The sequence below is a fragment of the Ranitomeya variabilis genome, chromosome 2 (genome assembly GCF_051348905.1).
Source record: "Ranitomeya variabilis isolate aRanVar5 chromosome 2, aRanVar5.hap1, whole genome shotgun sequence".
In the NCBI taxonomy this organism is placed as follows: Eukaryota; Metazoa; Chordata; class Amphibia; order Anura; family Dendrobatidae; genus Ranitomeya; species Ranitomeya variabilis.
This window is the reverse complement of record NC_135233.1, coordinates 452,187,557-452,214,821: the sequence shown is the minus strand read 5'-3', so window position 1 is coordinate 452,214,821 and position 27,265 is coordinate 452,187,557. Positions and strand designations below refer to the sequence as shown.

General features: G+C 42.4%; 1 long non-coding RNA gene across 1 annotated transcript in view; it reads right to left on the bottom strand.

Annotated features, from left to right (window-relative positions):
• Nucleotides 1–392: 392 nt before the first annotated feature.
• Nucleotides 393–27,265, bottom strand: part of LOC143806585 (uncharacterized) — a 57,840-nt gene continuing 30,967 nt past the window's right edge. Inside the window, exon 3 of the long non-coding RNA XR_013221514.1 lies at nucleotides 393–801. This is a non-coding gene — a long non-coding RNA (uncharacterized LOC143806585). The remainder of the gene's footprint in view (nucleotides 802–27,265) is intronic.

Genomic DNA, 27,265 nt, shown 5'->3' with positions numbered 1-27,265 from the left:
CCTTCTCTGCTCCCTGGGTGATGCCTTGACCCTGATGTGATCCCCTGGTCCGGTTGTCCTGGCTAGCGGTGGTGGCTCATTCGTTCTCCGCTGGGCTATGGTGTATTCATTCTCCTCCTGCTGTTTTTGTCTGTACTAAAGAATGGTATGCAGGGGCTCGCTCTCTCTTTTCTGTAATTGAATGATTTACGAAGTCTCTTGTTACTTGCTTGATCTGTTCTACTTCTCCTGATTAGTGAAGCGGTGTGTTCATTCGGTCCTGCTGTCTTACGCTAGCTTGGAATGCCGGTTTTAATGTTAAGGGCTATTCCTGCATGTTCTCGTACTATTATTATAGCGCCATTTATTCCATGGCGCTTTACATGTGAGGAGGGGTATATATAATAAAAACAAGTACAATAATCTTGAACACCACAAGTCACAACTGGTACAGGAGGAGAGAGGACCCTGCCTGCGAGGGCTCACAATCTACTAAAAAAACAAGCACTTTTTTTTATATACGTTTATTTTACATATCATATTTATAGAAATTCTTTGAATACCACCACACTGTTAATTAATACATTTGTTTTTATTCTTATTGTATTTTAATGGGAATTAATAAAAATGATTTTATTTTACATTATATATAAAAATTCTATTGGGAAAGGAAACCCGCCTGATCTATTTGACAGCCCAGCTGTAAGGCATCAGCTTTTATACTGGAATGACCTTCTCATTATAAGTTCTCGGCCATTCAGTGGAAGTCGGGTCTTTTTTTCCTCCTGATTTTCTTCTTTTTAATGCTGTAAACTGGAGTTGCTACCTGAAAGTATAAGACATCATTAATTTGATCAGAATAAACTGTCCCATTATGTATATAATATAACCTGTTGGAATTGTTAGCAGTCACAGAGATATGAACTTTGACACCTTGTCATCTGATTTGTTGGCGCTTGTTTTTTTTTTTTTTAAGAAACTCAGCATCCTCTCTCAGCTATATACTTGTGATGCCTGTACATATTGTGTGGTATTTCCTGATGAAGGGGGCATGAGAGCCCCGAAACACGTAGAACAAACCACTGTGAATCCATGATACTCTCCTTTCTAACATGGATATGACCCTATTGCGCTTTTCTGTCTCCCTATTTTTTTGCAAGAGGTAAGAAGAACCCATACTAACAGGATAATTCAAAAGTAAATATATAAATTTGTAGGAACATTAGTGATCAGAAAAATGCCAGTGTTTAAAGTGGCGATAGATATAGAGATGTATATATAGCTGTGTTAGCCTGTACAAAATGTAAGTACATCCATATAATATCTAATAGAGAATACATACACTGATCAGTAGTTATCTTGTTCCCTTTTAGAACCCTTTATTAATATACTACATACTGTCTTTATGAATAGGAACTTGCTTATGGTAGCTCTGATACTATAAACACTGGCAATTTTCTAATCACTAATGTTCCTACAGATTTATATATTTACGTTTGAATTATTCAGTTATGTTGAGGATAGAATAATCCATAATAAGACTGCTACTTATTTTTTGGTATTTAAAAATTGGCGTTTCTACAACTCCAAAAGCACTTGCACTTTAATATATTTTGGGGGAATTTACACATCCTTATTCTCCAATACAATCTTTATTGTGATGTAACACCTTTAAAAACATTGGATCTGTATTCATAGAGCTATAATATTTACTATTGGTCTTCTGATTTACTTATACAAATTTATGCCTAGACTCTGCTATATAGGATCTCCCTGTGAAGAGCCCCTATAGGAAGGGTCACCTTATGCATCATTGCATACAGCTTTCCCGAACCCACGAACTGAACATCCGCCATGTTGGCTCCTGCCTCACTATCCAGTAGGACAGTTTCCAGTTTTGTCTCAGTTTCCATACCTATAACCACTTCTGCAGGTAGGATAAACAAACACCTGCGGAGAATATATGCCCAGGTTGTCATCTTCCACACAACCTGGGGTCGGAAGTTTTCCAACAGTTTCTGGCGTTTTAGGTATAAAAAGGACAAATTCCAATGAAATGACCCTTTTTGCCACAGTAAAGGACACCCCCCATCTTGCAGCGAACCGCAAGAGACCCATAGCAGCAGGAAGGCCCCCCTTACTGCACAGATTCTTCAGCGCACACAGGGAGAACTTCAGCTTTAGGAAATACCACAATACGTCCATCAATACGTATGGCAATAGACATGGCGGCCTCCAACGACGCTGGCATTTCATACTGCGCCAATGCATCCTTTAACCATTAAAACAGGCCCTGACAAAACTGACTCTTAATGGCAGGATCATTCTACTGGGTGTCAGTGGCCTATCTACAGAATTTGGAACAAAATACCTCTGCCAGTCGGTTTCCCTGCTGGGCTCAGGAATACTTCCAGAAATCATGGTCTAGAAGTCACTGTGCAATTCCCAAATGCAAGTTACAGCTTCATCATGCAAAGAAGCCATCTTTCAACATAACCTTGAAAAACAGCAGTCTTCTCTGGGCTTATGCTTATTAATAATGGAAACTGCAGCCTCTGTTTCTTAAAAATCATATAAAGAGAAAAGCACTAATAGAACCAAAAATACTAAAAGTAAAAAACTTTATTGAAATCACAAGAAAACATGTAATCTGGAAACATGAGAAATATACAGGGAAATGACAATAGTAAGCCAAAAAAAAAGGATGGGTCCACGGTAGTGTTACAGGCAAAGAGAGTAAAAAACCTCAGGCCAAGTAAACATGTCAGTCAGCTGAAAAGTGCATATGCATAGTGCTATAGAGTATATCAGTGTATAGTTACAGAATGATTCCAGACTCAATGATTCCAAAAGTGAAGATACACTGAAAGCACAGAAAATCCATAAAGGCTAGCAGCCATACATAAGAAAAAATGCAGAGCATAAAGGGCATAGAGACCTGAGGGATTACCTGTAGCGCCGTAGAGCCCCAACCCCCCAACCCCCCCCCCCCACGCACGTTTCGGAGTAGTGCCTCCTTCCGGGGGTATGGCATCAAAGGAAATGATGGACTTTAAATATACATGGGGAGCCAATCCGGGTGGCAATGTGTAGAGGATGTGACGCTGATTCACAGCAGCACATGCGCAGTCAGCCGCTCCCAAAACTCCACATCACCAAGAGTGTCATCGGATGAGGGAGCTAGCGTCACTAGGCCATGCCCACACGAGTCACACAGACGGAGCCATGGACGCGAGCCCAAATAGAGTCGAGAAAAGACACCGTCGGCGATGCCCAGCAACAGGGCGCGCATGCGCTCAGGGCAAATGCATACTTGCGGAACACGTAGGAAAAGGTAAAGTAGTAACAGCAATAGTGAAGTGAAAGCAATTAAGGGAACAATGCCTAAATAAATGTGATAACACATAATAAAAAAGAGGAGAAATAAAGAAAACAATGGCAAAAAATAATAAGGGATAATACCAGGATATGTTAAAAAGGTGAACCATAAACGAAATCATTGTAATCATGGGAATAACCTTGAAAAATGCACAAAACATGAAAAGAAAAAAAATATTACAACCAATGTATATCTGAGAAACAAAATAAGGTACATATAAATATATCACAGGAAAACCTATTTAAAAGTAATACACAATATATATAGGGACATGTATGTACACCCCCCAAAAAAAAAAAAGGTGACAGAATATTCATATTGAAATCAACATATAAACTACCCAAGGGGACGGAAAAAATAATAATGAAGAAATGCCATTATTTCTTTAAATGATGAAACCTTGAATCCACAGTAAAAAAATGTAAAAAGTAAATGGGAAGACCAGAATCCATGATTGGCTATATAAAATAAATAGAGGAACAGTTAAAATCACAACATTATGCAAAAATAAAAAAAGGAATGGAAAAATAAACAGATGTCAATTGAAAAACATGAGACATGCGATCAGAGGAAAGGAGCAAAACTCAACGTTTTATTAAGGCCATGTGGTTGTATAGTCCTGAGCCTCCAAATCCACCGAGATTCCCTCTGTGCCAACAGGCGACCCAAATTACCACCCCGAAGGCTGGAGACAATCCGATCTAACCCTTTAATTCTGAATCCAGAAGGATCACACGAAATATGCAACTTGAAATGTCGAAGAATTGTTTTAAGAGACTCAACATTGGTTTCTTTGGCAGCCGCCAGAATGTTACGGACATGCTCTCGTGCCCAAACATTGAGGGCATGTATTGTGAGGTCCACATAAATTTTATTGCATGGGCATGTCCCATGGTATACAACCATAGTGGTTGAAAAGGAGATTGTTTGGGCAATCAAAAATTCCTTGCCATCAGATTAAAAATGACTGGCACAAACAATATTGGGACATGCAACACAATTCCCACAGGGTCTGCAACCCCATGTAGAAACATGGGGAGCAGACTCTATGGGAAAAATGGGTGGCGGCTTAACAGGTGTTCAATAGCTCCTAACTAGATGATTACCCAAATTTTGTGACCTCCGGGCTGTAATTGAGGGTCGAGATGGTAAGTATTGCCTCAAAGTAGGATTGGCAAGAAGTATGGGCCAGTATTTAGCCACTGAATCCTGCATCTCCCTCCAATGTGAATGGTACTGAGTCACCAGTCTTACCAGGTAACTGGTCTTGATTTTAGTAGTGGAATAGAGAAGTTGGGGTGTCAGCGTTCTTCGCCCTTTTATAGGCCTTTTTGATGCTCCTCTTGCTAGAACCCCGATTCAGGAAGTGATTTTTCATTTCCTCAGCATGGACTTCAAAGGCTTTATTGGAGGAGCAAATCCTCTTAATGCAGAGAAACTGGCCAGTAGGAACACCATTGATCACGTGGGGTGGGACGATGAAGCATGCAGTACATAACTGACTGCTATATCCTTACGGAAGGCATTGGCAAGCAACATGCCATCCACACCCCTATCCACCAGAACATCTAAAAAATCAATCTGATGAAAATCTAATTTCTAAGAGATGTATATTAAGCGGATTATCATTCAGCTCACGAAAAAAAGACTGCAACTCAAAAGGTGTACCCCGCCAGATCAGGAAAATATCGTCGATGTAGCGGGCCCAAAATATGACCGCCTCCATCGACGAGCCCTAATCAGACAAGAATGGAACCTTCTCCCACAGCCCCAGGAACAGATTTGCGTACGAAGGTGCGCAGGCAGCACCCATGGCTGTCCCCTGGAGCTGTAGGTAGAAGGATCCATTGAACAAGAAAAAATTGTGAGTCAAAAGAAAATTCAACATTAATACCAAAAAATAAGTGTCACTAAAGGAAAAGCTAGTCATGGATAAAAAAACAAAAACTGAGAAACAGCTCTCAGAACTATCCTGGTGGCGAATATTTGTGTAAAGAGACTCAACGTCACATGTGATGAGGATCATATCCTCATCAACATGTACGGAGTCAATTTTTTTTAAGAAAATCAGAACTATCTTTAAGGTAGGAAGGAATAGTCTCCACCAGGGGCTTAAGGAACAAATCAATGTACCTTCCAATACCCTCTGTAAGACCACACACTCCAGAAATGATGGGCCTACCTGGAGGGTTCTGAAGGTTCTTGTGAACCTTCGGTAGAAGATACAGTGTCGGAAAGCAGTGGTCCTTTGTAATCAAGATGTCTCGAACTTGTAATTACACCATCAGATACAGCCTCTGCAGTATTTTACAAAGTTCTTCCCTATAAGAAATTAAAGGGTTGAATGTCAACTTCTTATAGCACGAAGGATCCCTAGGAAGGCGGTATGCCTCTGCCAGATAAAGTTTAGTTGGCCAGATCACAACATTCCCCCCTTGTCAGCTGGTTTAAATACTATGCCCTTGAGCTGTTTAAGTCTCTTAAGACCAATTTGTTCAGCTCGGGAGAGATTATTATGTCGAATTGAAGTAGAAATGTGTTCAAAAGCAATATAGAAACAAGTTTTACAAAAATATCAACATTCGGACATAGTGACAAGGGGGGAACTTTCTGGATCTGGGATGTAAGGAAGGAGGCACCTTACCCAAGGATGGATTAATATGTTCCTGTTCCAATCCCTAAAAAACTAGTTGTTCCTCAGGTAATGGAAAAGCTTGTTGAATTTCCTCATTATGATGCCAGTTCTTAAAAAGCAGGGATCGCGCAAACATATGTAAATCTTTCAGATCCAGAAAGAGATCAAACCGCATGCTAGGTGAGAATGAAAAACCTTTAGTAAGGAGAGAAATTTCATCAGGACTAAAGAAATGCTCAGAAAGGTTAATTACCTTGAGAGTATCCCTCTTCTCAATGTGAGCAGGGCCGCGTTTATTATGTGATGGTTTCCGTTCTCACTTTCTCTTACCAGTATTACCGAAACGAGTCCGCATGGAATGCTGGGAAGTATCGGATGCCTCAACCGATGAGGACACAGAGGAGACAGAGGGAGATCTATGTTCTCTATTGGATAGAGCCATACGTCTCCATCTGTAAACAGTTTTCTTCTGAAAATCTGTAGTATCACAAAGTAGATTTTTAGCATGAGTTTTGATTTGAGTCTCCCACTTCACAGAACTTGGGTGGGTGGCGCTACAGGTAATCCCTCAGGTCTCTATGCACTTTATGCTAATGACCCTTGTCTCTGCACTTTTTCTTATGTATGGCTGCTAGCCTTTATGGATTTTCTGTGCTTTCCGTGTATCTTCACTTTTGTAATCATTGAGTCTGGAATCATTCTGTAACTATACACTGATATATTCTATAGCACTATGCATATACACTTTTCAGCTGACTGACATGTTTACTTGGCCTGAGGTTCTTTACTCTCTTTGCCTGTAACACTACAGTGGACCCATCCATTTTTTGGCTTACTATTGTCATTTCCCTGTATATTTCTCATGTGTTCAGATTACATGTTTTATTGTGATTTCAATAAAGTTTTTTTACTTTTAGTGTTTTTTTGGTTCTATTAGTGCTTTTCTCTTTATATGATTTTCATTGTTCTTGCACTGAACTTTCCCTATACATCCTTGCAACCCTCCATGTTGTTTCACTGATTAGTATCATAAACCGTGGGTGTTGGCTTGTGTATAGGTTATTATAGCCTCTGTTTCTTGCAGTCTCACAAAGAGAGGGACCATCCAGCTAGCTTATCAGCATACAGTTCTGGCATCTCTGATGCTAAGGGGCTGCATTTGTGCCTATGCCATGGGCAGCATACTTATAAAAGGTCCTACTGAAGCAGAGCATTATATAGAGGTGTTAGAACAACATGCGATTCATCCAGCCAACATGTATTTCAGGTAAGGCCTTGTATATTTCAGCTAAACCATGTACTGCATCCATCACAACAGCATGGCTTCACAGTAGGCGTTTTCAGGTGATCAACCTGCTGCCAGTCATCTGGACTTTTTTACCAATAGAAAACATTTATTCCAAGTTGTCTCAATTTTATTCTCAATTAGAACGTTCTTCTCCTGGACTTGTTAGGTGTAGCGTTCCTCAAAAACTGTACATTGGCTGTTGGTACAGTAGTGTGTGACCAGACCTGTCCATCAGCCTAGCCCAATTTAAAGAGACCTCACATGGGAATTCTACTGGAAGAAACTGATGATGGACATGTCTGGTGACTTGCTCCCCACTAGCAGACATTGTATGGGTAATAACATCCAAACTGGGTGAACAGTGCAAGAAGTACAATAGTCTCCAGAAATGACGCTCACATTGGATTCTAGGGGCTCAGAAGTAATTTGAACAATTGTTGGCTCACGACCATAAGTCCAGTCATCATATTATACAGCACTGTGTAATTACAATTGCTCATTTTGCGTTTATACCAAGCTAAGTTTTCTTTTCCATTAGGTCTATGACATTACATGACAAAAAACTGACTAGCTGAATACTTCAAAGCCCTGTGTAGAAACAGGAGATCAGTTCTCCCTGTAGGAGTCATAAGTCACTGCAAAAGTCCCTGGCAGGAAGGAGAGAGCAGCTGGAGCTGGAGAGGAATGATGTCGGCAGGGACAAGAGACTTCCTGTTTCTACATAGAGCAGAGAAAACAGAAGAATCATCTGGGTAGAAAGGAAACATGAGCAATTGTAAGTACACAGTGCTATATAATATGATGACTGCAATATATTTAAGAGTATAAAAACTTTGATGGGAGGAGTGCTTCTTTAATAGACTTGATTTTATAACTAGCTGACACTTGAGGCTTGTATCTAATTCTATGATGCATACAGCTGGTGAAATAAGTATTGAACATATCACCAATTTTGGAATGAAATTCTCACCAGATGTCGGTAACAATCCATCCAATCCACATAGACAAAGAAATCAAAACAATAGAAGTCCATGAATTAGGCTGCTGTCACACTAGCAGTATTTGGTCAGTATTTTACATCAGTATTTGTAAGCCAAAACCAGGAGTGGAACAATTAGAGGAAAAGTATAATAGAAACATATGCACCACTTCTGCATTTATCACCCACTCCTGGTTTTGGCTTACAAATACTGATGTAAAATACTGACCAAATACTGCTAGTCCAAAAATCGATGAACAGCGCTCCAGCCAGGTGTAATAGTATCAAGAAGAATATTTATTTCGCCATGAAACAGCAACGTTTCGACCAGAATCTGGTCTTTTTCAAGTATATACAAGGCATCGGCGCCAAAGACAGAGACAACCAGTCCCACCTTAACATATATTCAAGCGCGCCCTAGGGAGCCAATCAGAGATTAACTTACATAGTACATCCGTACCTACATCATAACCCTGCGTCCCATCACTGGTTCCACCGCTTGGTCGCAGGTCCTGCGAGAGCCGCAACAAGAGAGCGCAAGCGCGTCACACAGTAGGCCCACCCCATCACATGACCGCGACATGGGCACGCCCCCGAAATGACACGCATGTGAACCCTCCCACAGCGTGAACCGCATAATGGGAGCGCAAGCGTGCCACACTACGGACCCGCCAACATCACATGACCGCGACACAGGTACGCCCACCGGTGACGCGCATATGGCTTCCCTCACAGCGGACACACAAGTCCGCGGCCCCAGCCGGTTACCAAGATGACGCTATTGGAGAAAAACATGACATGACTACTCGCTGAATTATATGTTGACACAAATGGAATATGTTCACAAGGGCGTTTAGAGGAAATCCTCTTACGGATAGATTCACGTGATAAACTACGAGCCCTTACATTAAACCTACTCAACTCCTTCCTTGGATATCCTCTAGCCACAAATTTAGAGCACATCTCTTCCAATCGTTGGTCAACCATAGTGTCATCCGACACTATTCTCCGTACCCTCAATAGTTGACTCCAGGGTAACGAGTTGACCATCTTCCTTGGATGGTTACTATCAAATGATAGCAAACCATTCCTATCACTATCAGTATCCTTTACAAAAATGTCTGTCTTTAATTTATCACCATCCTTGTACACCAAAGTATCCAGAAATTGGAGTTGAGTAGTAGAATGTGTCAAAGTAAATTGTAACTCCAGGTACACCCCATTAAGACCTTCATGTAACTGTCCCATTACATATGCTTAATGTTTGTCTGGTGATTTTTCCGTGTTTTTCTTTTTTCCAAATTATTTGTTTAACCCCTTCGCGCCATCCGCCGTACTAGTACGGCGCTGCCGGCACTGCATTTGTGCCAGCCACAGTACTAGTACGGCGGACCAATCACCGCGGTCTCGCGCTGAGCGCCGCGGTATCAGGTGCGGGTGTCAGCTGTATATGACAGCTGACACCCCGCAGCAATGCCCACGATCGGCGCTATCGCTGTCGATAGTGACAGTGGCATAGAGGTGGATCGCGCAGGGACGGGGGCTCCCTGCTCTCTCCCACCGGAGCAACGCGATGAGATCGCGCTGCTCCGGTGACCTGGAAGGAGTCCCCGGATCCAAGATGGCCGCGGGACTCCTTCCGGGTCATTTACTGACCTGGCTTGCCGGCGCCTTCTGAGAGTTCCTAATAGCAGGCGCCGGCAAGCCTCTGGAACGTGCTATGCACACTGTCAGATCAACTACCTGATCTAAAACAGTGATGTCCCACCCTGGGGCAATGGTAAAAAGTAAAAAAAAAAAAAATACAATGTATAAAAAATAAAAAAAATCCCCAAATAAAGAAAAAAAAAAAAACATTTCCCAGTAATTCCATTTATTTTTGTAAATAAAAAAAAATAAAAATAAAAAGTACACATATTTGGTATCGCCGCGTCCGTAACGACCCGCTCTATAAAACTATCCCACTAGTTAACCCCTTCAGTGAACACCGCAAAAAATAAAAATAAAAAACAAGGCAAAAAACAACGCTTTATTATCATACAGGCGAACAAGAAGTGGAATAACACGCGATCAAAAAGACGGATATAAATAACCATGGTACCGTTGAAAACGTCATCTTGTCCCGCAAAAAAAAAGCCGCCATACAGCATCATCAACAGAAAAATAAAAAAGTTATAGCTCTCAGAATAAAGCGATGCAAAAACAATTATTTTTTTATATAAAATAGTTTTTATTGTGTAAAAGCGCCAAAACATAAAAAAATTACATAAATGAGGTATCGCTGTAATCGTACTGACCTGAAGAATAAAGCTGCTTTATCAATTTTACCACACGTGGAACGGTATAAACGCCCCCCCCTAAAAGAATTTCAGGAATTGCTGGTTTTTGTTCATTCCGCCTCCCAAAAATCGGAATAAAAAGCGATCAAAAAATGTAATGTGCCCGAAAATGGTACTAATAAAAACGTCAACTCGTCCCGCAAAAAACAAGATCTCACATGACTCTGTGGGCCAAAATATGGATAAATTATAGCTCTCAAAATGTGGTGATGCAAAAACTATTTTTTGTAATAAAAAGCGTCTTTTAGTGTGTGATGGCTGCCAACCATAAAAATCCGCCAAAAAAACGCTATAAAAGTAAATCAAACCCCCCTTCATCACCCCCTTAGTTAGGGAAAAATAATAAAATTTTAAAAAATGTATGGATTTCCATTTTCCCATTAGGGTTAGGGCTACGGTTAGGGCTAGGGTTAGGGCTAGGGTTAGGGTTAGGGCTAGGGTTGGGGCTGGGGTTAAGGTTGGGGTTAGGATTTCAGTTAGAATTGGGGGTTTCCACTGTTTAGGCACATCAGGGGCTCTCTAAACGCTACATGGCGTCCGATCTCAATTCCAGCCAATTCTGCTTTGAAAAACTAAAACAGTGCTCCTTCCCTTCCGAGTTCTCCTGTGCGCCCAAACAGTGGTCCCCCCCAACATATGGGGTATCAGCGTTCTCAGGACAAGTTGGACAACAACTTTTGGGGTCCAATTTGTCCTGTTACCCTTGGGAAAATAAAAACGTGGGGGCTAAAATATCATTTTCGTGGAAAAAAAAGGATTTTTTATTTTCACGGCTCTGCGTTATAAACTGTAGTGAAACACTTGTTGGTTCAAAGTTCTCACAACACGTCTAGATAAGTTCCTTGGGGGGTCTAGTTTCCAATATGGGGTCACTTTTGGGGGGTTTCTACTGTTTAGGTACATCAGGGGCTCTGCAAATGCAACATGACACCTGCAGACCAATCCATCTAAGTCTGCATTTCAAACGGCGCTCCTTCCCTTCCGAGCTCTGCCGTGCGCCCAAACAGTGGTCCCCACCCCCCCCATGTATGGGATATCAGCATACTCAGGACAAATTGGACAATAACTTTTGTGGTCCAATTTCTCCTGTTACCCTTGGGAAAAAAAAAATTGCGGGCTGAAACATCATTTTGTGGAAAGAAAAAATGATTTTTTTTTAATTTTCACAGCGCTACATTCTAAGCTTTAGTGAAACAATTGGGGGTTAAAAGTGCTCACCACACATCTAGATAAGTTCCTTAGGGGGTCTTCTTTCCAAAATGGGGTCCATTGTGGGGGGTTTCCACTGTTTAGACATGTCAGGGGCTCTCCAAAGGCGACATGGGTTCCGATCTCAATTCCAGCCAATTTTGCATTGAAAAGTCAAATGGCGCTCCTTCCCTTCCAAGCTCTGCCATGTGCCCAATCAATGGTTTACCCCAACATGTGGGGTATCGGCGTACTCAGGACAAATTGTACAACAACTTTTGTGGTCCAATTTCTCCTGTTACCCTTGGTAAAATAAAACAAATTGGATCTGAAGTAAAAATTTTGTGAAAAAAAAGTTAAATGTTCAATTTTTTTTAAACATTCCAAAAATTCCTGTGAAGCACCTGAGGGGTTAATAAACTTTTTGAATGTGGTTTTGAGTACCTTGAGGGGTGCAGTTTTTAGAATGGTGTCACTTTTGGGCATTTTCTGTCATATAGACCCCTCAAAGTCACTTCAAGTGTGAGGTGGTCCGTAAAAAAAATGGTTTTGCAAATTTTGTTGCAAAAATGAGAAATCGCTGGTCAACTTTTAACCCTTATAACTCCCTAACAAAAAAAAATTTCCAAAAGTTTCCAAAATTGTGCTGATGTAAAGCAGACATGTGGGAAATGTTGTTTATTAACTATATTATGTGATATAACTCTTTAATTTAAGGGCATAAAAACTAAAAGTTTGAAAATTGCTAAATTTTCATAATTTGACAAATTTTAGTTTTTTTCACAAATAAATGCAAGTCATATCGAAGAAGTTTTACCACTATCATGAAGTACAATATGTCACGAGAAAACAATCTCAGAATCACCAGGATCCGTTGAAGCGTTTCAGAGTTATGACCTCATAAAGTGACAGTGGTCAGAATTGTAAAAATTGGCCCTGTCACTTAGGTGAAAACAGGCTTCGGGGTGAAGGGGTTAAAGTAGTATGATAAGATGGGCTGGATCTGCTTGTGTTTATTTATGTAAGTTGCTAGGCAACCTGACAGGTGACCGTGTCAGAGTTTTTCTCCAATAGCGTCACCTTGGTAACCGGCTGGGGCCGCGGACTTGTGTGTCAGCTGTGAGGGAAGCCATATGCGCGTCACCGGTGGGCGTACCTGTGTCGCGGTCATGTGATGTGGGCGGGTCCGTAGTGTGGCACGCTTGCGCTCCCATTATGCGGTTCACGCTGTGGGAGGGTTCACATGCGTGTCATTTCGGGGCGTGCCCATGTCGCGGTCATGTGATGGGGTGGGCCTACTGTGTGACGCGCTTGCGCTCTCTTGTTGCGGCTCTCGCAGGACCTGCGACTGAGCGGTGGAACCGGTGATGGGACGCAGGGTTATGATGTAGGTACGGATGTACTATGTAAGTTAATCTCTGATTGGCTCCCTAGGGCGCGCTTGAATATATGTTAAGGTGGGACTGGTTGTCTCTGTCTTTGGCGCCGATGCCTTGGATACACCGGATTGGTCTGGAGGATTATTACACGGGCTCATTTATTGGTGGAACATCACTATGGACACGGTGATGCCGGACTCTTGATTTGTTCAACAGAAGATAAACATAGCATTAACTTTGCATTTTGTAATGGTTTCACATTTATCTATACTGTAGGTTATATTTTATTGGTCACTAGTGATTATGTGTTTATCTGATGTATGTTATGTGGTGTATTTTTAGTAGTTAGCAGCTTGATGGTGATTGGTGCCCTGCGTGGTATCCACACTATTTAAGCCGGCATTTTGTATTCTTGTATATGCTTGAAAAAGACCAGATTCTGGTCGAAACGTTGCTGTTTCATGGCGAAATAAATATTCTTCTTGATACTATTACACCTGGCTGGAGCGCTGTTCATCGATTTTTGGACTGTTTGGAGTATCCAGGATGGTTCCCTGGACATGGAACGGGCGCCCCCTTGAGTGAGTGCTGTCAGCCCTCTCCCTTTTTTTTTTCTACAAATACTGCTAGTGTGACGGCAGCCTTACGTTAAGTTATGTGTAATAATGAGAAATTACCCAGGGAAACGTATTGAACACATTAAGAAGAGATGAAAAAAGTCCCGCAAAGTCATGTTACCAGCTGAAATCTGTCAGCAATTAGAAAGCAATTTTGCCACTTAGTGTAAAAATAATATCAGCTGGTTCAACTGGTGTCCTATTAAAAGGTGTCTCAAATAAAAGGTGCCACACAAGAAACATCTCATGATGGGTAAAACCAGTGAGCTCTCTCAAGACCTTCACAACCTTATTGTTGCAAAACATACTGATTGTATTGGTTACAGAAGATTTTCTAAACTACTAAACTTTCAGTGAACACTGTTAGGGCAATTATCCGAAAGTGGAAAGAACGTTATTTCATCGTAAACTGAGCATGACCAGGTGCTTCCCGCAAGATATCAGAGGCATGAAAAGAATTATCTGAACAGTTGTCCAAGAGACAAGGACCACCTGTGGAGAGCTACAGAAAGACCTGGAATATGCGCGTACAATTGTGTAAAAGAAAATAAGTAATGCACGCAACCTCTATGTCCTGTATGCACGATCACCACTCAAGACTTCACTGCTGAACAGTTAGAGAAGCATGTTAAATACTGGGAGAATACAGTCTGGTCCGATGAGACCAAAATTGAACTCTTTGAATGTCATAACACGCACCATGTTAAAACAACATACCAACAGTGAGGTACAGTGGGGTGTTGTGGATTCTGTTTGTGGGCTCCCTCTGGTGGTTACTGCTGGTACTGGGTGACTTTGGTGGGTTGCAGCCTTTGGTTTCCACCTGTCCATCAGTGGCTGGGTGTTTCCTATTTTACCTGGCCTTTCTGTCATTTCCCTTGCCGGCTATCAATGTATTCAGATGTGCTCTGTTTGGTTCCTGCCTACCTGCTCCCAGATCTTTCAGGATAAGCTAAGTGCTGATTTTCAGTTGTTTGGTTTTTTTGTCCAGCTTGCTTATTATGTCTCTATGCTAGCTGGTGGCTCTAGTGGACTGAGGTTCTCCCCATGTGCCATGAGTTGGCACATGGGTTCTTGTAATCTCAGGATGGTTTTTTTGATTAGGGTTTTTTGCTGACCGCTCAGTCCCCTTTTGTATCGTTCTGCTTTCTAGTTTACAGCGGGCCTCAATTTGCTAAAACTATATATATCATCTCTATGTGTGTGCCTTCCTCTCATTTCACCGTCAATACATGTGGGGGGCAACTATATCTTTTGGGGTTCATTCCGCTGGAGGCAGGTGAGGTCTTTATTTTCTCTGCAGTGCTGGTTGGCTCTTAGGCTGGTGCGTGGCGTCTGGAACCAGCGTGGGCACGCTCCCTGGCTATCTCTAGTTGCGTTTGTCAGGCGTAGGGCAGCGGTCAGCCCAGGTTCCATCACCCTAGAGCTCGTCCGTAATATATTTGTACTTTGCTTGTCCTGTGCTATCCCTAGCCATTGGGATTCATGACAGTATAGCCGGCCCACAAAGTGTTAATTGTTTGGGCTGAAGCAGGAGAAAGAGAAGTGTTTAAGGGAAATTTTTTTTTTTTTTTTTTTTTTTCCCTTCAGAGTTTTGCTGCCTAGCCCTTAATTGCTGTCTAGCTGCTTCTTACCTCCTCTTAACCCTTGAATGGCTCTGATCTTAGCTGTTTAACATGGATGTCCAGAGTTTGGCTTCCAGCCTGAGTAATCTCGCGGCAAAAGTTCAAAACATACAGGATTTTGTTGTTCACACTCCCATGTCTGAACCTAGAATTCCTATTCCAGAGTTCTTTTCTGGAGATAGATCTACCTTCCTGAATTTCAGGAACAATTGTAAATTGTTTCTTTCTTTAAAATCTCGCTCCTCTGGAGACCCTGCTCAACAGGTCAAGATTGTTATATCTTTCCTGCGGGGCGACCCTCAGAATTGGGCATTTGCATTGGCACAAGGGGATCCTGCATTGCTCAGTGTGGATGCGTTTTTTCTGGCATTGGGATTGCTCTATGAGGAACCTAACCTGGAGATTCAGGCTGAAAAGGCTTTATTAGCCCTCTCAGGGGCATGATGAAGCGGAGATATATTGTCAGAAGTTTCGGAAATGGTCGGTGCTTACTCAGTGGAATGAGTGCGCCCTGGCTGCAAACTTCAGAAATGGTCTTTCTGAGGCCATTAAGGATATTATTGTGGGGTTCCCTACGCCTACAGGTCTGAATGAGTCTATGGCTATGGCCATTCAGATTGATCGGCGTTTACGGGAGCGCAAACCCGTGCACCAGTTGGCGGTGTCTTCTGAACAGGCACCTGAGACTATGCAATGTGATAGAATTCAGTCCAGAAGTGAACGGCAAAATTATAGGAAAAATGGATTGTGTTTCTATTGTGGTGATTCAGCTCATGTTATATCAGCATGCTCTAAACGCACAAAAAGGGTTGATAAATCTTTTGCCATTGGTACTCTGCAGCCTAAGTTCATTTTGTCTGTGACTCTGATTTTTTCACTGTCTTCCATTTCCGTCGATGCCTATGTGGATTCGGGCGCTGCCCTGAGTCTTATGGATTGGTCATTTGCTAAACGCTGCGGTTTTAGTCTGGAACCTCTGGAAGTTCCTATTCCTCTGAAGGGAATTGACTCTACACCATTGGCTATGAATAAACCGCAGTATTGGACACAAGTGACCATGCGCATGACTCCCGTTCATCAGGAGGTGATTCGCTTCCTTGTACTTTATAATTTACATGATGTACTAGTGCTTGGTCTGCCATGGTTACAAACTCATAATCCTGTCCTGGACTGGAAAACAATGTCTGTGTTAAGCTGGGGATGTCAGGGGGTTCATGTTGATGCACCTCCGATTTCTATCGCTTCATCTACTCCTTCTGAGATCCCTGCGTTTTTGTCTGACTATAGGGATGTTTTTGAGGAGCCTAAGCTCAATTCGCTCCCTCCGCATAGAGATTGTGACTGTGCTATAGAATTGATTCCTGGCAGTAAGTTCCCTAAGGGTCGTTTATTTAATCTGTCACTGCCAGAGCATACTGCTATGCGGAATTATATTAAGGAGTCCTTGGAAAAGGGACATATTCGTCCATCTTCGTCCCCTCTGGGAGCAGGGTTTTTTTTTGTGGCAAAAAAAGATGGTTCCCTGAGGCCTTGTATAGATTATCGCCTTCTGAATAAGATTACAGTCAAGTATCAGTATCCATTGCCATTATTGACTGATTTGTTTGCTCGCATTAAGGGGGCTAGGTGGTTCACTAAGATAGATCTTCGCGGTGCGTATAATCTGGTGCGGATAAAACAGGGTGATGAGTGGAAAACCACATTTAATACGCCTGAGGGCCATTTTGAGTATTTGGTAATGCCTTTTGGACTCTCCAATGCTCCGTCAGTCTTTCAGTCCTTTATGCACAATATTTTCCGTGAATATCTGGATAAGTTTATGATTGTGTATTTGGATGATATTTTGGTGTTTTCTGATGACTGGGAGTCTCATGTTCTACAGGTCAGGAAGGTGTTTCAGGTTCTGCGGGCCAATTCTCTGTTTGTGAAGGGCTCAAAGTGTCTCTTCGGAGTCCTGAAGATTTCTTTTTTGGGGTACATTTTTTCTCCTTCTACTATTGAGATGGATCCCGTCAAGGTTCAGGCGATTTGTGACTGGACACAACCTACATCTGTTAAGAGCCTTCAGAAGTTCTTGGGGTTTGCTAATTTTTATCGTCGGTTCATTGCTAATTTTTCCAGTATTGTTAAACCTTTGACTGATTTGACTAAAAAGGGTGCTGATGTTGCTGATTGGTCTCCTGCGGCCGTGGAGGCCTTTCAGGAACTTAAGCGCCGGTTTTCTTCTGCTCCTGTGTTGTGTCAACCAGATGTTTCACTTCCTTTTCAGGTTGAGGTTGATGCTTCCGAGATTGGAGCGGGGGCGGTTTTGTCACAGAGAAGTTCTAATGGCTCGGTGATGAAGCCATGTGCATTCTTCTCTAGAAAATTCTCGCCCGCCGAGCGCAATTATGATGTGGGTAATCGGGAGCTTTTGGCCATGAAGTGGGCATTTGAGGAGTGGCGTCATTGGCTGGAGGGTGCTAAACATCGTGTGGTGGTCTTGACTGATCACAAGAATCTCATTTACCTTGAGTCTGCCAGGCGTTTGAATCCTAGACAGGCTCGTTGGTCGTTGTTTTTTTCTCGTTTCAATTTCGTGGTTTCATACCTGCCAGGTTCAAAGAATGTGAAGGCAGATGCTCTTTCCAGGAGTTTTGTGCCTGACTCTCCTGGAGACTCTGGGCCTACTGGTATCCTTAGGGATGGGGTAATATTGTCCGCCGTATCCCCAGACTTGCGACGTGCATTGCAGGAGTTTCAGGTGGATAAACCGGATCGTTGTCCACCAGAAAGACTGTTTGTTCCGGATGATTGGACCAGTAGAGTCATCTCCGAGGTCCATTCTTCTGTGTTGGCTGGTCATCCTGGAATATTTGGTACTAGAGACTTGGTGGCCAGGTCTTTTTGGTGGCCTTCCTTGTCTAGGGATGTGCGTACCTTTGTGCAGTCTTGTGAAGTGTGTGCTCGAGCTAAGCCTTGCTGTTCTCGGGCCAGTGGGTTGTTGTTATCCTTGCCCATCCCGAAGAGGCCTTGGACGCACATTTCCATGGATTTTATTTCTGATCTCCCGGTTTCACAGAAAATGTCCGTTATCTGGGTTGTGTGTGACCGCTTTTCTAAGATGGTTCATTTGGTGCCCTTGCCTAAGTTGCCTTCCTCCTCTGAGTTGGTCCCTTTATTTTTTCAGAACGTGGTTCGTTTGCATGGGATTCCGGAGAATATCGTTTCTGACAGGGGATCCCAGTTTGTGTCTAGATTTTGGCGGACGTTTTGTGCCAAGATGGGCATTGATTTGTCTTTCTCGTCTGCATTCCATCCTCAGACGAATGGCCAGACGGAGCGAACTAATCAGACCTTGGAAACTTATTTGAGGTGTTTTGTTTCTGCTGATCAAGATGACTGGGTTGCTTTTTTGCCACTGGCCGAATTTGCTCTTAATAATCGGGCTAGTTCGGCCACGTTGGTCTCTCCTTTTTTTTGTAATTCGGGGTTTCATCCTCGTTTTTCCTCTGGTCAGGTGGAGCCTTCGGATTGTCCTGGAGTGGACGTGGTGGTGGACAGGCTACATCAGATTTGGAATCAGGTGGTGGACAATTTGAAGTTATCTCAGGAGAAGACTCAGCAGTTTGCTAATCGCCGTCGCCGCGTGGGTCCCCGACTTCTTGTTGGGGATTTGGTGTGGTTGTCTTCTCGTTTTGTCCCTATGAAGGTCTCTTCTCCTAAGTTCAAGCCTCGGTTCATCGGTCCTTATAGGATCTCGGAGATTCTTAACCCTGTATCTTTTCGTTTGGATCTCCCAGCATCGTTTGCTATTCATAATGTGTTCCATCGGTCGTTGTTGCGGAGGTATGAGGTGCCCGTTGTTCCTTCGGTTGAGCCTCCTGCTCCGGTGCTGGTGGAGGGAGAATTGGAGTATGTTGTTGAGAAGATCTTGGATTCTCGTGTTTCCAGACGCAAACTCCAGTATTTGGTTAAGTGGAAGGGTTATGGTCAGGAGGATAATTCCTGGGTGGTCGCCTCCGATGTTCATGCGACTGATTTGGTCCGCGCCTTCCATAGAGCTCACCCTGATCGCCCTGGGGGTTCTCGTGAGGGTTCGGTGACCCCTCCTCAAGGGGGGGGTACTGTTGTGGATTCTGTTTGTGGGCTCCCTCTGGTGGTTACTGCTGGTACTGGGTGACTTTGGTGGGTTGCGGCCTTTGGTTTCCACCTGTCCATCAGTGGCTGGGTGTTTCCTATTTTAACAAATAGAGGAGAAAATCCAGCTTCCAAAAATATCAAAATTTATTAAAGATAAAATCCAAAGTCCAAAAACATGGTTCACAGGAGAAGAAATAGCAGCAAGCTACATGTTTCGAACAATAAGTTCTTTTTCAAAGCTGCTTATCTTTAATAAATTTTGATATTTTTGGAAGCTGGATTTTCTCCTCTATTTGTTCTATTGCCTCACGTGAAGACTGCACGTCATCCGGGCTTCCCCACAACAAATGCCTAGTAGGTGAGCTGGTTTTGTCTCATTTTTTTTTTTCTTCTGTTTCCTATTTTACCTGGCCTTTCTGTAATTTCCCTTGCCGGCTATCAATGTATTCAGATGTGCTCTGTTTGGTTCCTGCCTACCTGCTCCCAGATCTTTCAGGATAAGCTAAGTGCTGATTTTCAGTTGTTTGGTTTTTTTGTCCAGCTTGCTTATTATGTCTCTATGCTAGCTGGTGGCTCTAGTGGACTGAGGTTCTCCCCATGTGCCATGAGTTGGCACATGGGTTCTTGTAATCTCAGGATGGTTTTTTTGATTAGGGTTTTTTGCTGACCGCTCAGTCCCCTTTTGTATCGTTCTGCTTTCTAGTTTACAGCGGGCCTCAATTTGCTAAAACTATATATATCATCTCTATGTGTGTGCCTTCCTCTCATTTCACCGTCAATACATGTGGGGGGCAACTATATCTTTTGGGGTTCATTCCGCTGGAGGCAGGTGAGGTCTTTATTTTCTCTGCAGTGCTGGTTGGCTCTTAGGCTGGTGCGTGGCGTCTGGAACCAGCGTGGGCACGCTCCCTGGCTATCTCTAGTTGCGTTTGTCAGGCGTAGGGCAGCGGTCAGCCCAGGTTCCATCACCCTAGAGCTCGTCCGTAATATATTTGTACTTTGCTTGTCCTGTGCTATCCCTAGCCATGACAGTGGGGGAAATAAGTATTTGATCCCTTGCTGATTTTGTAAGTTTGCCCATTGACAAAGACATGAACAGTCTATAATTTTAAGGGTAGGTTAATTTTACTATTGAGAGATAGAATATGAAAAATAAAATCCAGAAACTCGTATAAATTATATAAATGTATTTACACTTTGCAGTGAGAAATAAGTATTTGATCCCTCTGGCAAACAAGACTTAATACTTGGTGGCAAAACCCTTGTTGGCAAGCACAGCAGTCAGACGGTTTTGCAGTTGATGATGAGGTTTGCGCGCACATGTCAGGAGGAATTTTGCTCTACTCCTCTTTGCAGATCATCTCTAAATCATTAAGATTTTGAGGCCGTCGCTTGGCAACTCAGAGCTTCAACTCCCTCCATAAGTTTTCCATGGGATTAAGGTCTGGAGACTGGCTAGGCCACTCCGTGACCTTAATGTGCATCTTTTTGAGCCACTCCTTTGTTGCCTGGGCTGTATATGTTTTGGGTCATTGCCTCCTGGAAGACCTAGCCACAACCCATTTTTAATGTCCTGGCAGAGGGAAGGAGGTTGTCATTCAGGTTTTTACCGTACATGGCTCCATCCATTCTCCCATTGATGCGGTGCAGTAGTCCTGTGCCCTTAGCAGAGAAACGCCCCCAAAGAATAATGTTTCCACCGCCATGCTTGACAGTAGGGACTGTGTTCTTTGGGTAATAGGCAGCATTTCTCTTCCTCCAAACACGGCAAGTTGAGTTAATGCCAAAGACCTAAATTTTTTGTCTCATCTGACCACAGCACCCTCTTCCAATCACTCACAGAATCATGCAGGTGCTCACTGGCAAACTTCAGACAAGCCTGCACATGTGCCTTCTTGAGCAGGTGGACCTTGCAGGCACTGCAGGATTTTAAACCTTTATGGGGTAATGTGTTAGCAATTGTTTTCTTGGTGACTGTGGTCCCAGCTGCCTTGAGATCATTGACAAGTTCCCCCCCCCCCCGTGTAGTTTTAGGCTGATCTCTCACCTTCCTCATGATCAAGAATACCCCACAAGGTGAGATTTTGCATGGTGCCCCAGATCAATGTCGATTGACAGTCATTTTGTATTTCTTCAATTTTCTTACTATTGCATCAATAGTTGTCTCCTTCTCACCCAGCGTCTTACTTACAGTTTTGTAGCCCATTCCAGCTTTGTGCAGGTCTATGATCTTGTCCCTGACATCCTTATAAAGCTCTTTGGTCTTGCCTATGTTATAGAGGTTAGAGTCTGACTGATTAATTGAGACTGTGGACAGGAGTCTTTTATAAAGGTGATTATTTAAAGACAGGTTGATTAGGAGCGTCTAACTGGTCTGTAGGAGCCAGAACTCTTAATGGTTGGTAGGGGATCAAATACTTATTTCTCACTGCAAAATGCAAATAAATTTATATAATTTATACAATGTGATTTTCTGGATTTTATTTTTGATATTCTTTTACTGAATGTTAAAATTAACCTACCCTTAAAATTCTAGACTGTTCATGTCATTGTCAGTGGGCAAACTTACAAAATCAGCAAGGGATCAAATACTTATTTCCCCCACTGTATAGTAACATAGTTAGCAAGGCCAAAAAGACATTTGTCCATCCAGTTCAGCCTATATTCCGTCAGAATAAATCCCCAGATCTACGTTCTAAAGAACCTAATAACTGTAAGATACAATATTGTTACGCTCCAGGAAGACATCCAGGCCTCTCTTGAACCCCTCGACTGAGTTTGCTATCACCACCACCTCAGGCAAGGAATTCCAGATTCTCAGGGCCCTAACAGTAAATAATCCTTTTCTATGTTGGTGGAAAAACCTTCTCTTCTACAGATGCAGAGAATAACCCCTTGTGACCATCACCTTCCTTGGTATAACCAGATCCTCGGAGAGATATTTGTATTGTCCCCTTATATACTTATACATGGTTATTAGATCGCCCCCTCACGTCTTTTTTTCTAGACTAAATAATCCTAATTTTGCTAATCTCTCTGGGTATTGTATTTCCCTCATCCTCTATTAATTTTGTTGCCCTCCTTTGTACTCGCTCTAGTTCCATTATATCCTTCCTGAGCACTGGTGCCCAAAACTGTATCCAGTACTCCATGTGCGGTCTAACCAGGGATTTGTACAGAGGCAGTATAATGTTCTCATCATGTGTATCCAGACCTCTTTTAATGCACCCCATGATCCTGTTTGCCTTGGCAGCCGCTGCCTGGCACTGGCTGCTCCAGGTAGATTTATCATTAACTAGGATCCCCAAGTCCTTCTCCATGTTAGATTTACCCAGTTAAGTTCCGTTCAGTGTGTAATGGTGATATTGATTCCTTCTTCCCGTGTGTATAATCTTGCATTTATCATGGTTAAACCGCATCTGCCACCTCTCGGCCCAAGTTTCCAACTTATCCAGATCCATCTGTAGTAGAATACTATCTTCTCTTGTATTGACTGCATCACATAGTTTTGTATCATCTGCAAATATCGATATTTTACTGTGTAAACCTTCTATCAGATCGTTAATAAATATGTTAAAGAGAACTGGTTCCAACACGGACCCCTGCGGTACCCCACTGGTCACAGCGACCCAGTACCATTGTACCATTTATAACCACCCTCTGCTTTCTATCACTAAGCCAGTTACTTACCCATTTACACACATTTTCCCCCCAGACCCAGCATTCTCATTTTGTGTACCAACTTCTTGTGTATAGAGGAGGGACAACATGGCACTGGCAAACTCCATATAATAGATGGAAGGATGAATGGACAAATTTATAGACACATTCTTGATAAAAATCTGCTGCCATCTACCAGGATGATGACGATGAAACAGAGTGGACATTTCAGTAAGACAATGATCCCAAACACACAGCCAGTTAAACTCTCAGTTGGTTTCAGAGAAAGACAAAGCGGCTAGAATGGCCCAGCCAATAACCTGAGTTGAATCCAATAGAAAATGTATGGAAGGAACTAACGCTCAGAGCTCATAGAAGGGGTCCATGGGACGTGAAGAGTGTTTGTGTGGAAGAATGGGCCAAAATCACACCTGAGCAATGCCTGTGACTAGTTTTTCCAGGAGGCGTCTTAAAGCGGTCATCACCAACAAAGGCTTTTGCACAGGGGTTGTCTTCTACTAGGACAACCCCTTCTTGATCAAAATGTTTGGCCTCCATAAAATAATAAAGCCTATACACCCCTCCGGGCAGAAATTGTCCAAGTACACTTTATGCAGAATTATTAGGCAAGTTGTATTTTAGAGGATTATTTTTATTATTGATCAACAACTATGTTCTCAATCAACCCCAAAGACTCAAATATCAAAGCTTAATATTTTTGGAAGTTGGAGTGGTTTTTTTTTTTAGATTTGGCTATCTTAGTAGGATATCTGTTAGTGCAGATAACTATTACTGTGCAGAATTATTAGGCAACTTAATAAAACCCAAATATATTCCCATCTCACTTGTTTATTTTCACCAGGTAAACCAATATAACTGCACAAAATTTAGAAATAAACATTTCTGACATGCAAAACAAAAAGCCAAAAAAAATTAGTGACTAATATAGCCACCTTTCTTTATGATGACACTCAGAAGCCTTCCATCCATAGATTCTGTCAGTTGCTTGATCTGTTTACGATCAACATAGCGTGCAGCAGCCACCACAGCCTCCCAGACTCTGTTCCGAGAGGTGTACTGTTTTCCCTCCCTGTAGATCTCACATTTTATGAGGGACCACAGGTTCTCTATGGGGTTTAGATCAGGTGAACAAGGGGGCCATGTCATTATTTTTTCTTCTTTGAGACCTTTACTGGCCAGCCACCCTGTGGAGTAGTTGGAGGCATGTGATGGAGCATTGTCCTGCATGAAAATCATGTACCACTGCATGAAAATCATGTACCACTGCATGAAAATCATGTACCACTGCTTGAAGAAGTTGTCTTCCAGAAACTGACAGTAGGTCTGGGAATTGAGCTTCACTCCATCCTCAACCCAAAAAAGGTCTCTCAAGTTCATCTTTGATGATACCAGCCCATACCAGTCCCCCACCTCCACCTTGCTGGCGTCTGAGTCGGAATGGAGCTCTCTGCCCTTTACTGATCCAGCCTCTGGCCCATCAAGAGTCACTCTCATTTCATCAGTCCATAAAACCTTTGAAAAGTCAGTCTTAAGATAAAACGTCAAGACTGGGCCTAGAAATATCTTATGTTTCTTGTTCAAAGGTGGTCGTTTTTCAGCCTTCCTTACCTTGGCCATGTCCCCGAGTATCGCACACCTTGTGCTTTTTGTTACTCCTGTAACGTTGCAGATCTGAAATATGGCAAAACTGGTGGCAAATGGCATCTTGGCAGCTTGTCGCTTGATTTTTCTCAATTCAAGGGCAGTTATTTTGCACCTTTTTTACCCAACACGCTTCTTGCGACCCTGTTGGCTATTTGCCATGTAAAGCTTGATTGTTCGGTGATCACGCTTCAAAAGTTTGGCAATTTCAAGACTGCTGCATCCCTCTGCAAGACATCTCACAATTTTATACTTTTCAGAGCCCATCAAATCTCTCTTCTGACCCATTTTGCCAAAGGAAAGGAAGTTGCCTAATAATTAAGCACACCTTATATAGGGTTTTGATGTTATTAGACAACACCCTTCCTCATTACAGAGATGCACATCACCTGATTTACTTAATTGGTAGTTGGCTCTCAAGCCTGAACAGCTTGGAGTAGGACAACATGTATAAAAAGTATCATGTGATCAAAATACAACTTGCCGAATAATTCTGCACACAGTGTAGTGGACAACTTCTTTAAACACATTTCAGTAAGCGTATTCAATACTTTTCCCTGTATTATTTCTCATTACTACACATAATTTATGGGCATCATGGTTTGATTTCTTTGCCTGTGTGGATTGGATGGGTTGTTACTGACATCACGTGAGCATTTCATGTCAATAACATCTTTAGAAATATATTTACTTAGAAAACTGGTGACAAGTTCAATACTCATTTCACCTTCTGTATGTTTCCGGCTTCTTTTCTAGCAGTAAAAAATAAAATAAAATTATGTCAGGTCAAGACAAATCTTACCCAAATCTAGTTTACCAGGTTAGTAAGTATAGGGATTCATGAACACAGCCTTGCACAGGACCTCTAAGTAGGCCATTGATTTTCTTTTTAGGGTTTGTGTGTGGATTCCACAACTACATACTGACATTATCGGCTGACATTTCCCCAGTGATGCAAGTGAATGTTTTACTTTACACAATTCATATGCTCTGGAGAAAAAAAAAATCCATGCTGGATAACGATTGAGCTGCAGATTATAAAATTCACAGCAACTTTATTATTGCTGCAGATTCAATATGGAAAAATATGCGCTAATCTGCACGCACGTCAAACAGCAGAAATCCAAGTTTCAGTCTCGGATTGCTGCCATGGCACTTGCTAATGATCAGCAAATGAAAGTTCGTAAAGAAAGCTTGTTCCTAATTATCGACCCTTGTAAAGATGCATTCACACATGTTGCATTTTTTTTTGCAGGATTTTTGAAAATTGCATCAAGACAGCGCATTTTAGTCGCAATCAAAAACAGAACTTGAGTACAGCATATAAACTCAGCCTAAACATGCTGCAATTGACACTCATTTACCAGCTGGTTGGATTTGTGCTGGCGCGAAAATCATTGTAGTCAGCAGCACATCACCCTGTGTAAAAAGATTGTGCTGTAGACAACATGCATGCTGTAGAGACACAGAACCACTGTATTAATGGCAGTTCTTTTCCCACCTAACTGGTATTGCAGAGTGCAAAGCGGCCTTCAGCTTAAATACACATTCAGGGTATGACAGGTCCAGGCTGGGGGAGGGGTGGGAGCCGAGCAAATGCCTGCAAAAGCAGCGGCTGCAGCTAGCTAGGATCAATTCACCCCCTTTCCTTCATTTAAAAATAAAATTAAAATAAAAAAAAAAATACAAGTTTAGTATTGTCAAAACTGTACTATACATGACCTAAAGACTCATATTGTCAGATAATTTTTAGAAATTAAAAGGGAGGAAAAACCCCCCAGAAAGTACACTAATGAAGATTCGCTGGGGCAAGAAGAGGTTGTGCAAGAACCAAACAATCGGAGCTACCGTAGTTTATTATTAGCATTAATCCCTTAACTCCCGGAGCTTTTTTTGGTTTTACATTTTTGTTTTTTGCCCTCCTTCCCAGAGCCATAACTTTTTTTTACTTTTCCGTCAATTTGGTCATGAGAGGGGCTTGTTTTTTGCAGGACGACTTGTACTTTTTAACGACACCATTGGTTTTAGCATGTCGTGTACTAGAAAACGGTAAAAAAAATTCCAAGTGTGGTGAAATTGCAAAAAAAGTGCAATCCCACACTTGTTTTTTGTTTTGCTTTTTTTACTCTGACCGCTCTTTCACAGTATCCTTTGCTGATTCCTCCTCCTCTCACCTTCCCCTTACTGTTGGGGTTCCTCAGGGATCAGTCCCAGGCCCCCTCCTATTCTCTTTGTATACCGCCCATATTGGGCAAACAATCAGCAGATTTGGGTTCCAGTACCATCTCTATGCTGATGACACCCAATTATACACTTCTCCTGACATCACACCTGCCCTTTTAGAAAACACCAGTGATTGTTTTACCGCTGTCACCAACATCATGTCCTCCCTCTATCTGAAACTGAACCTGTC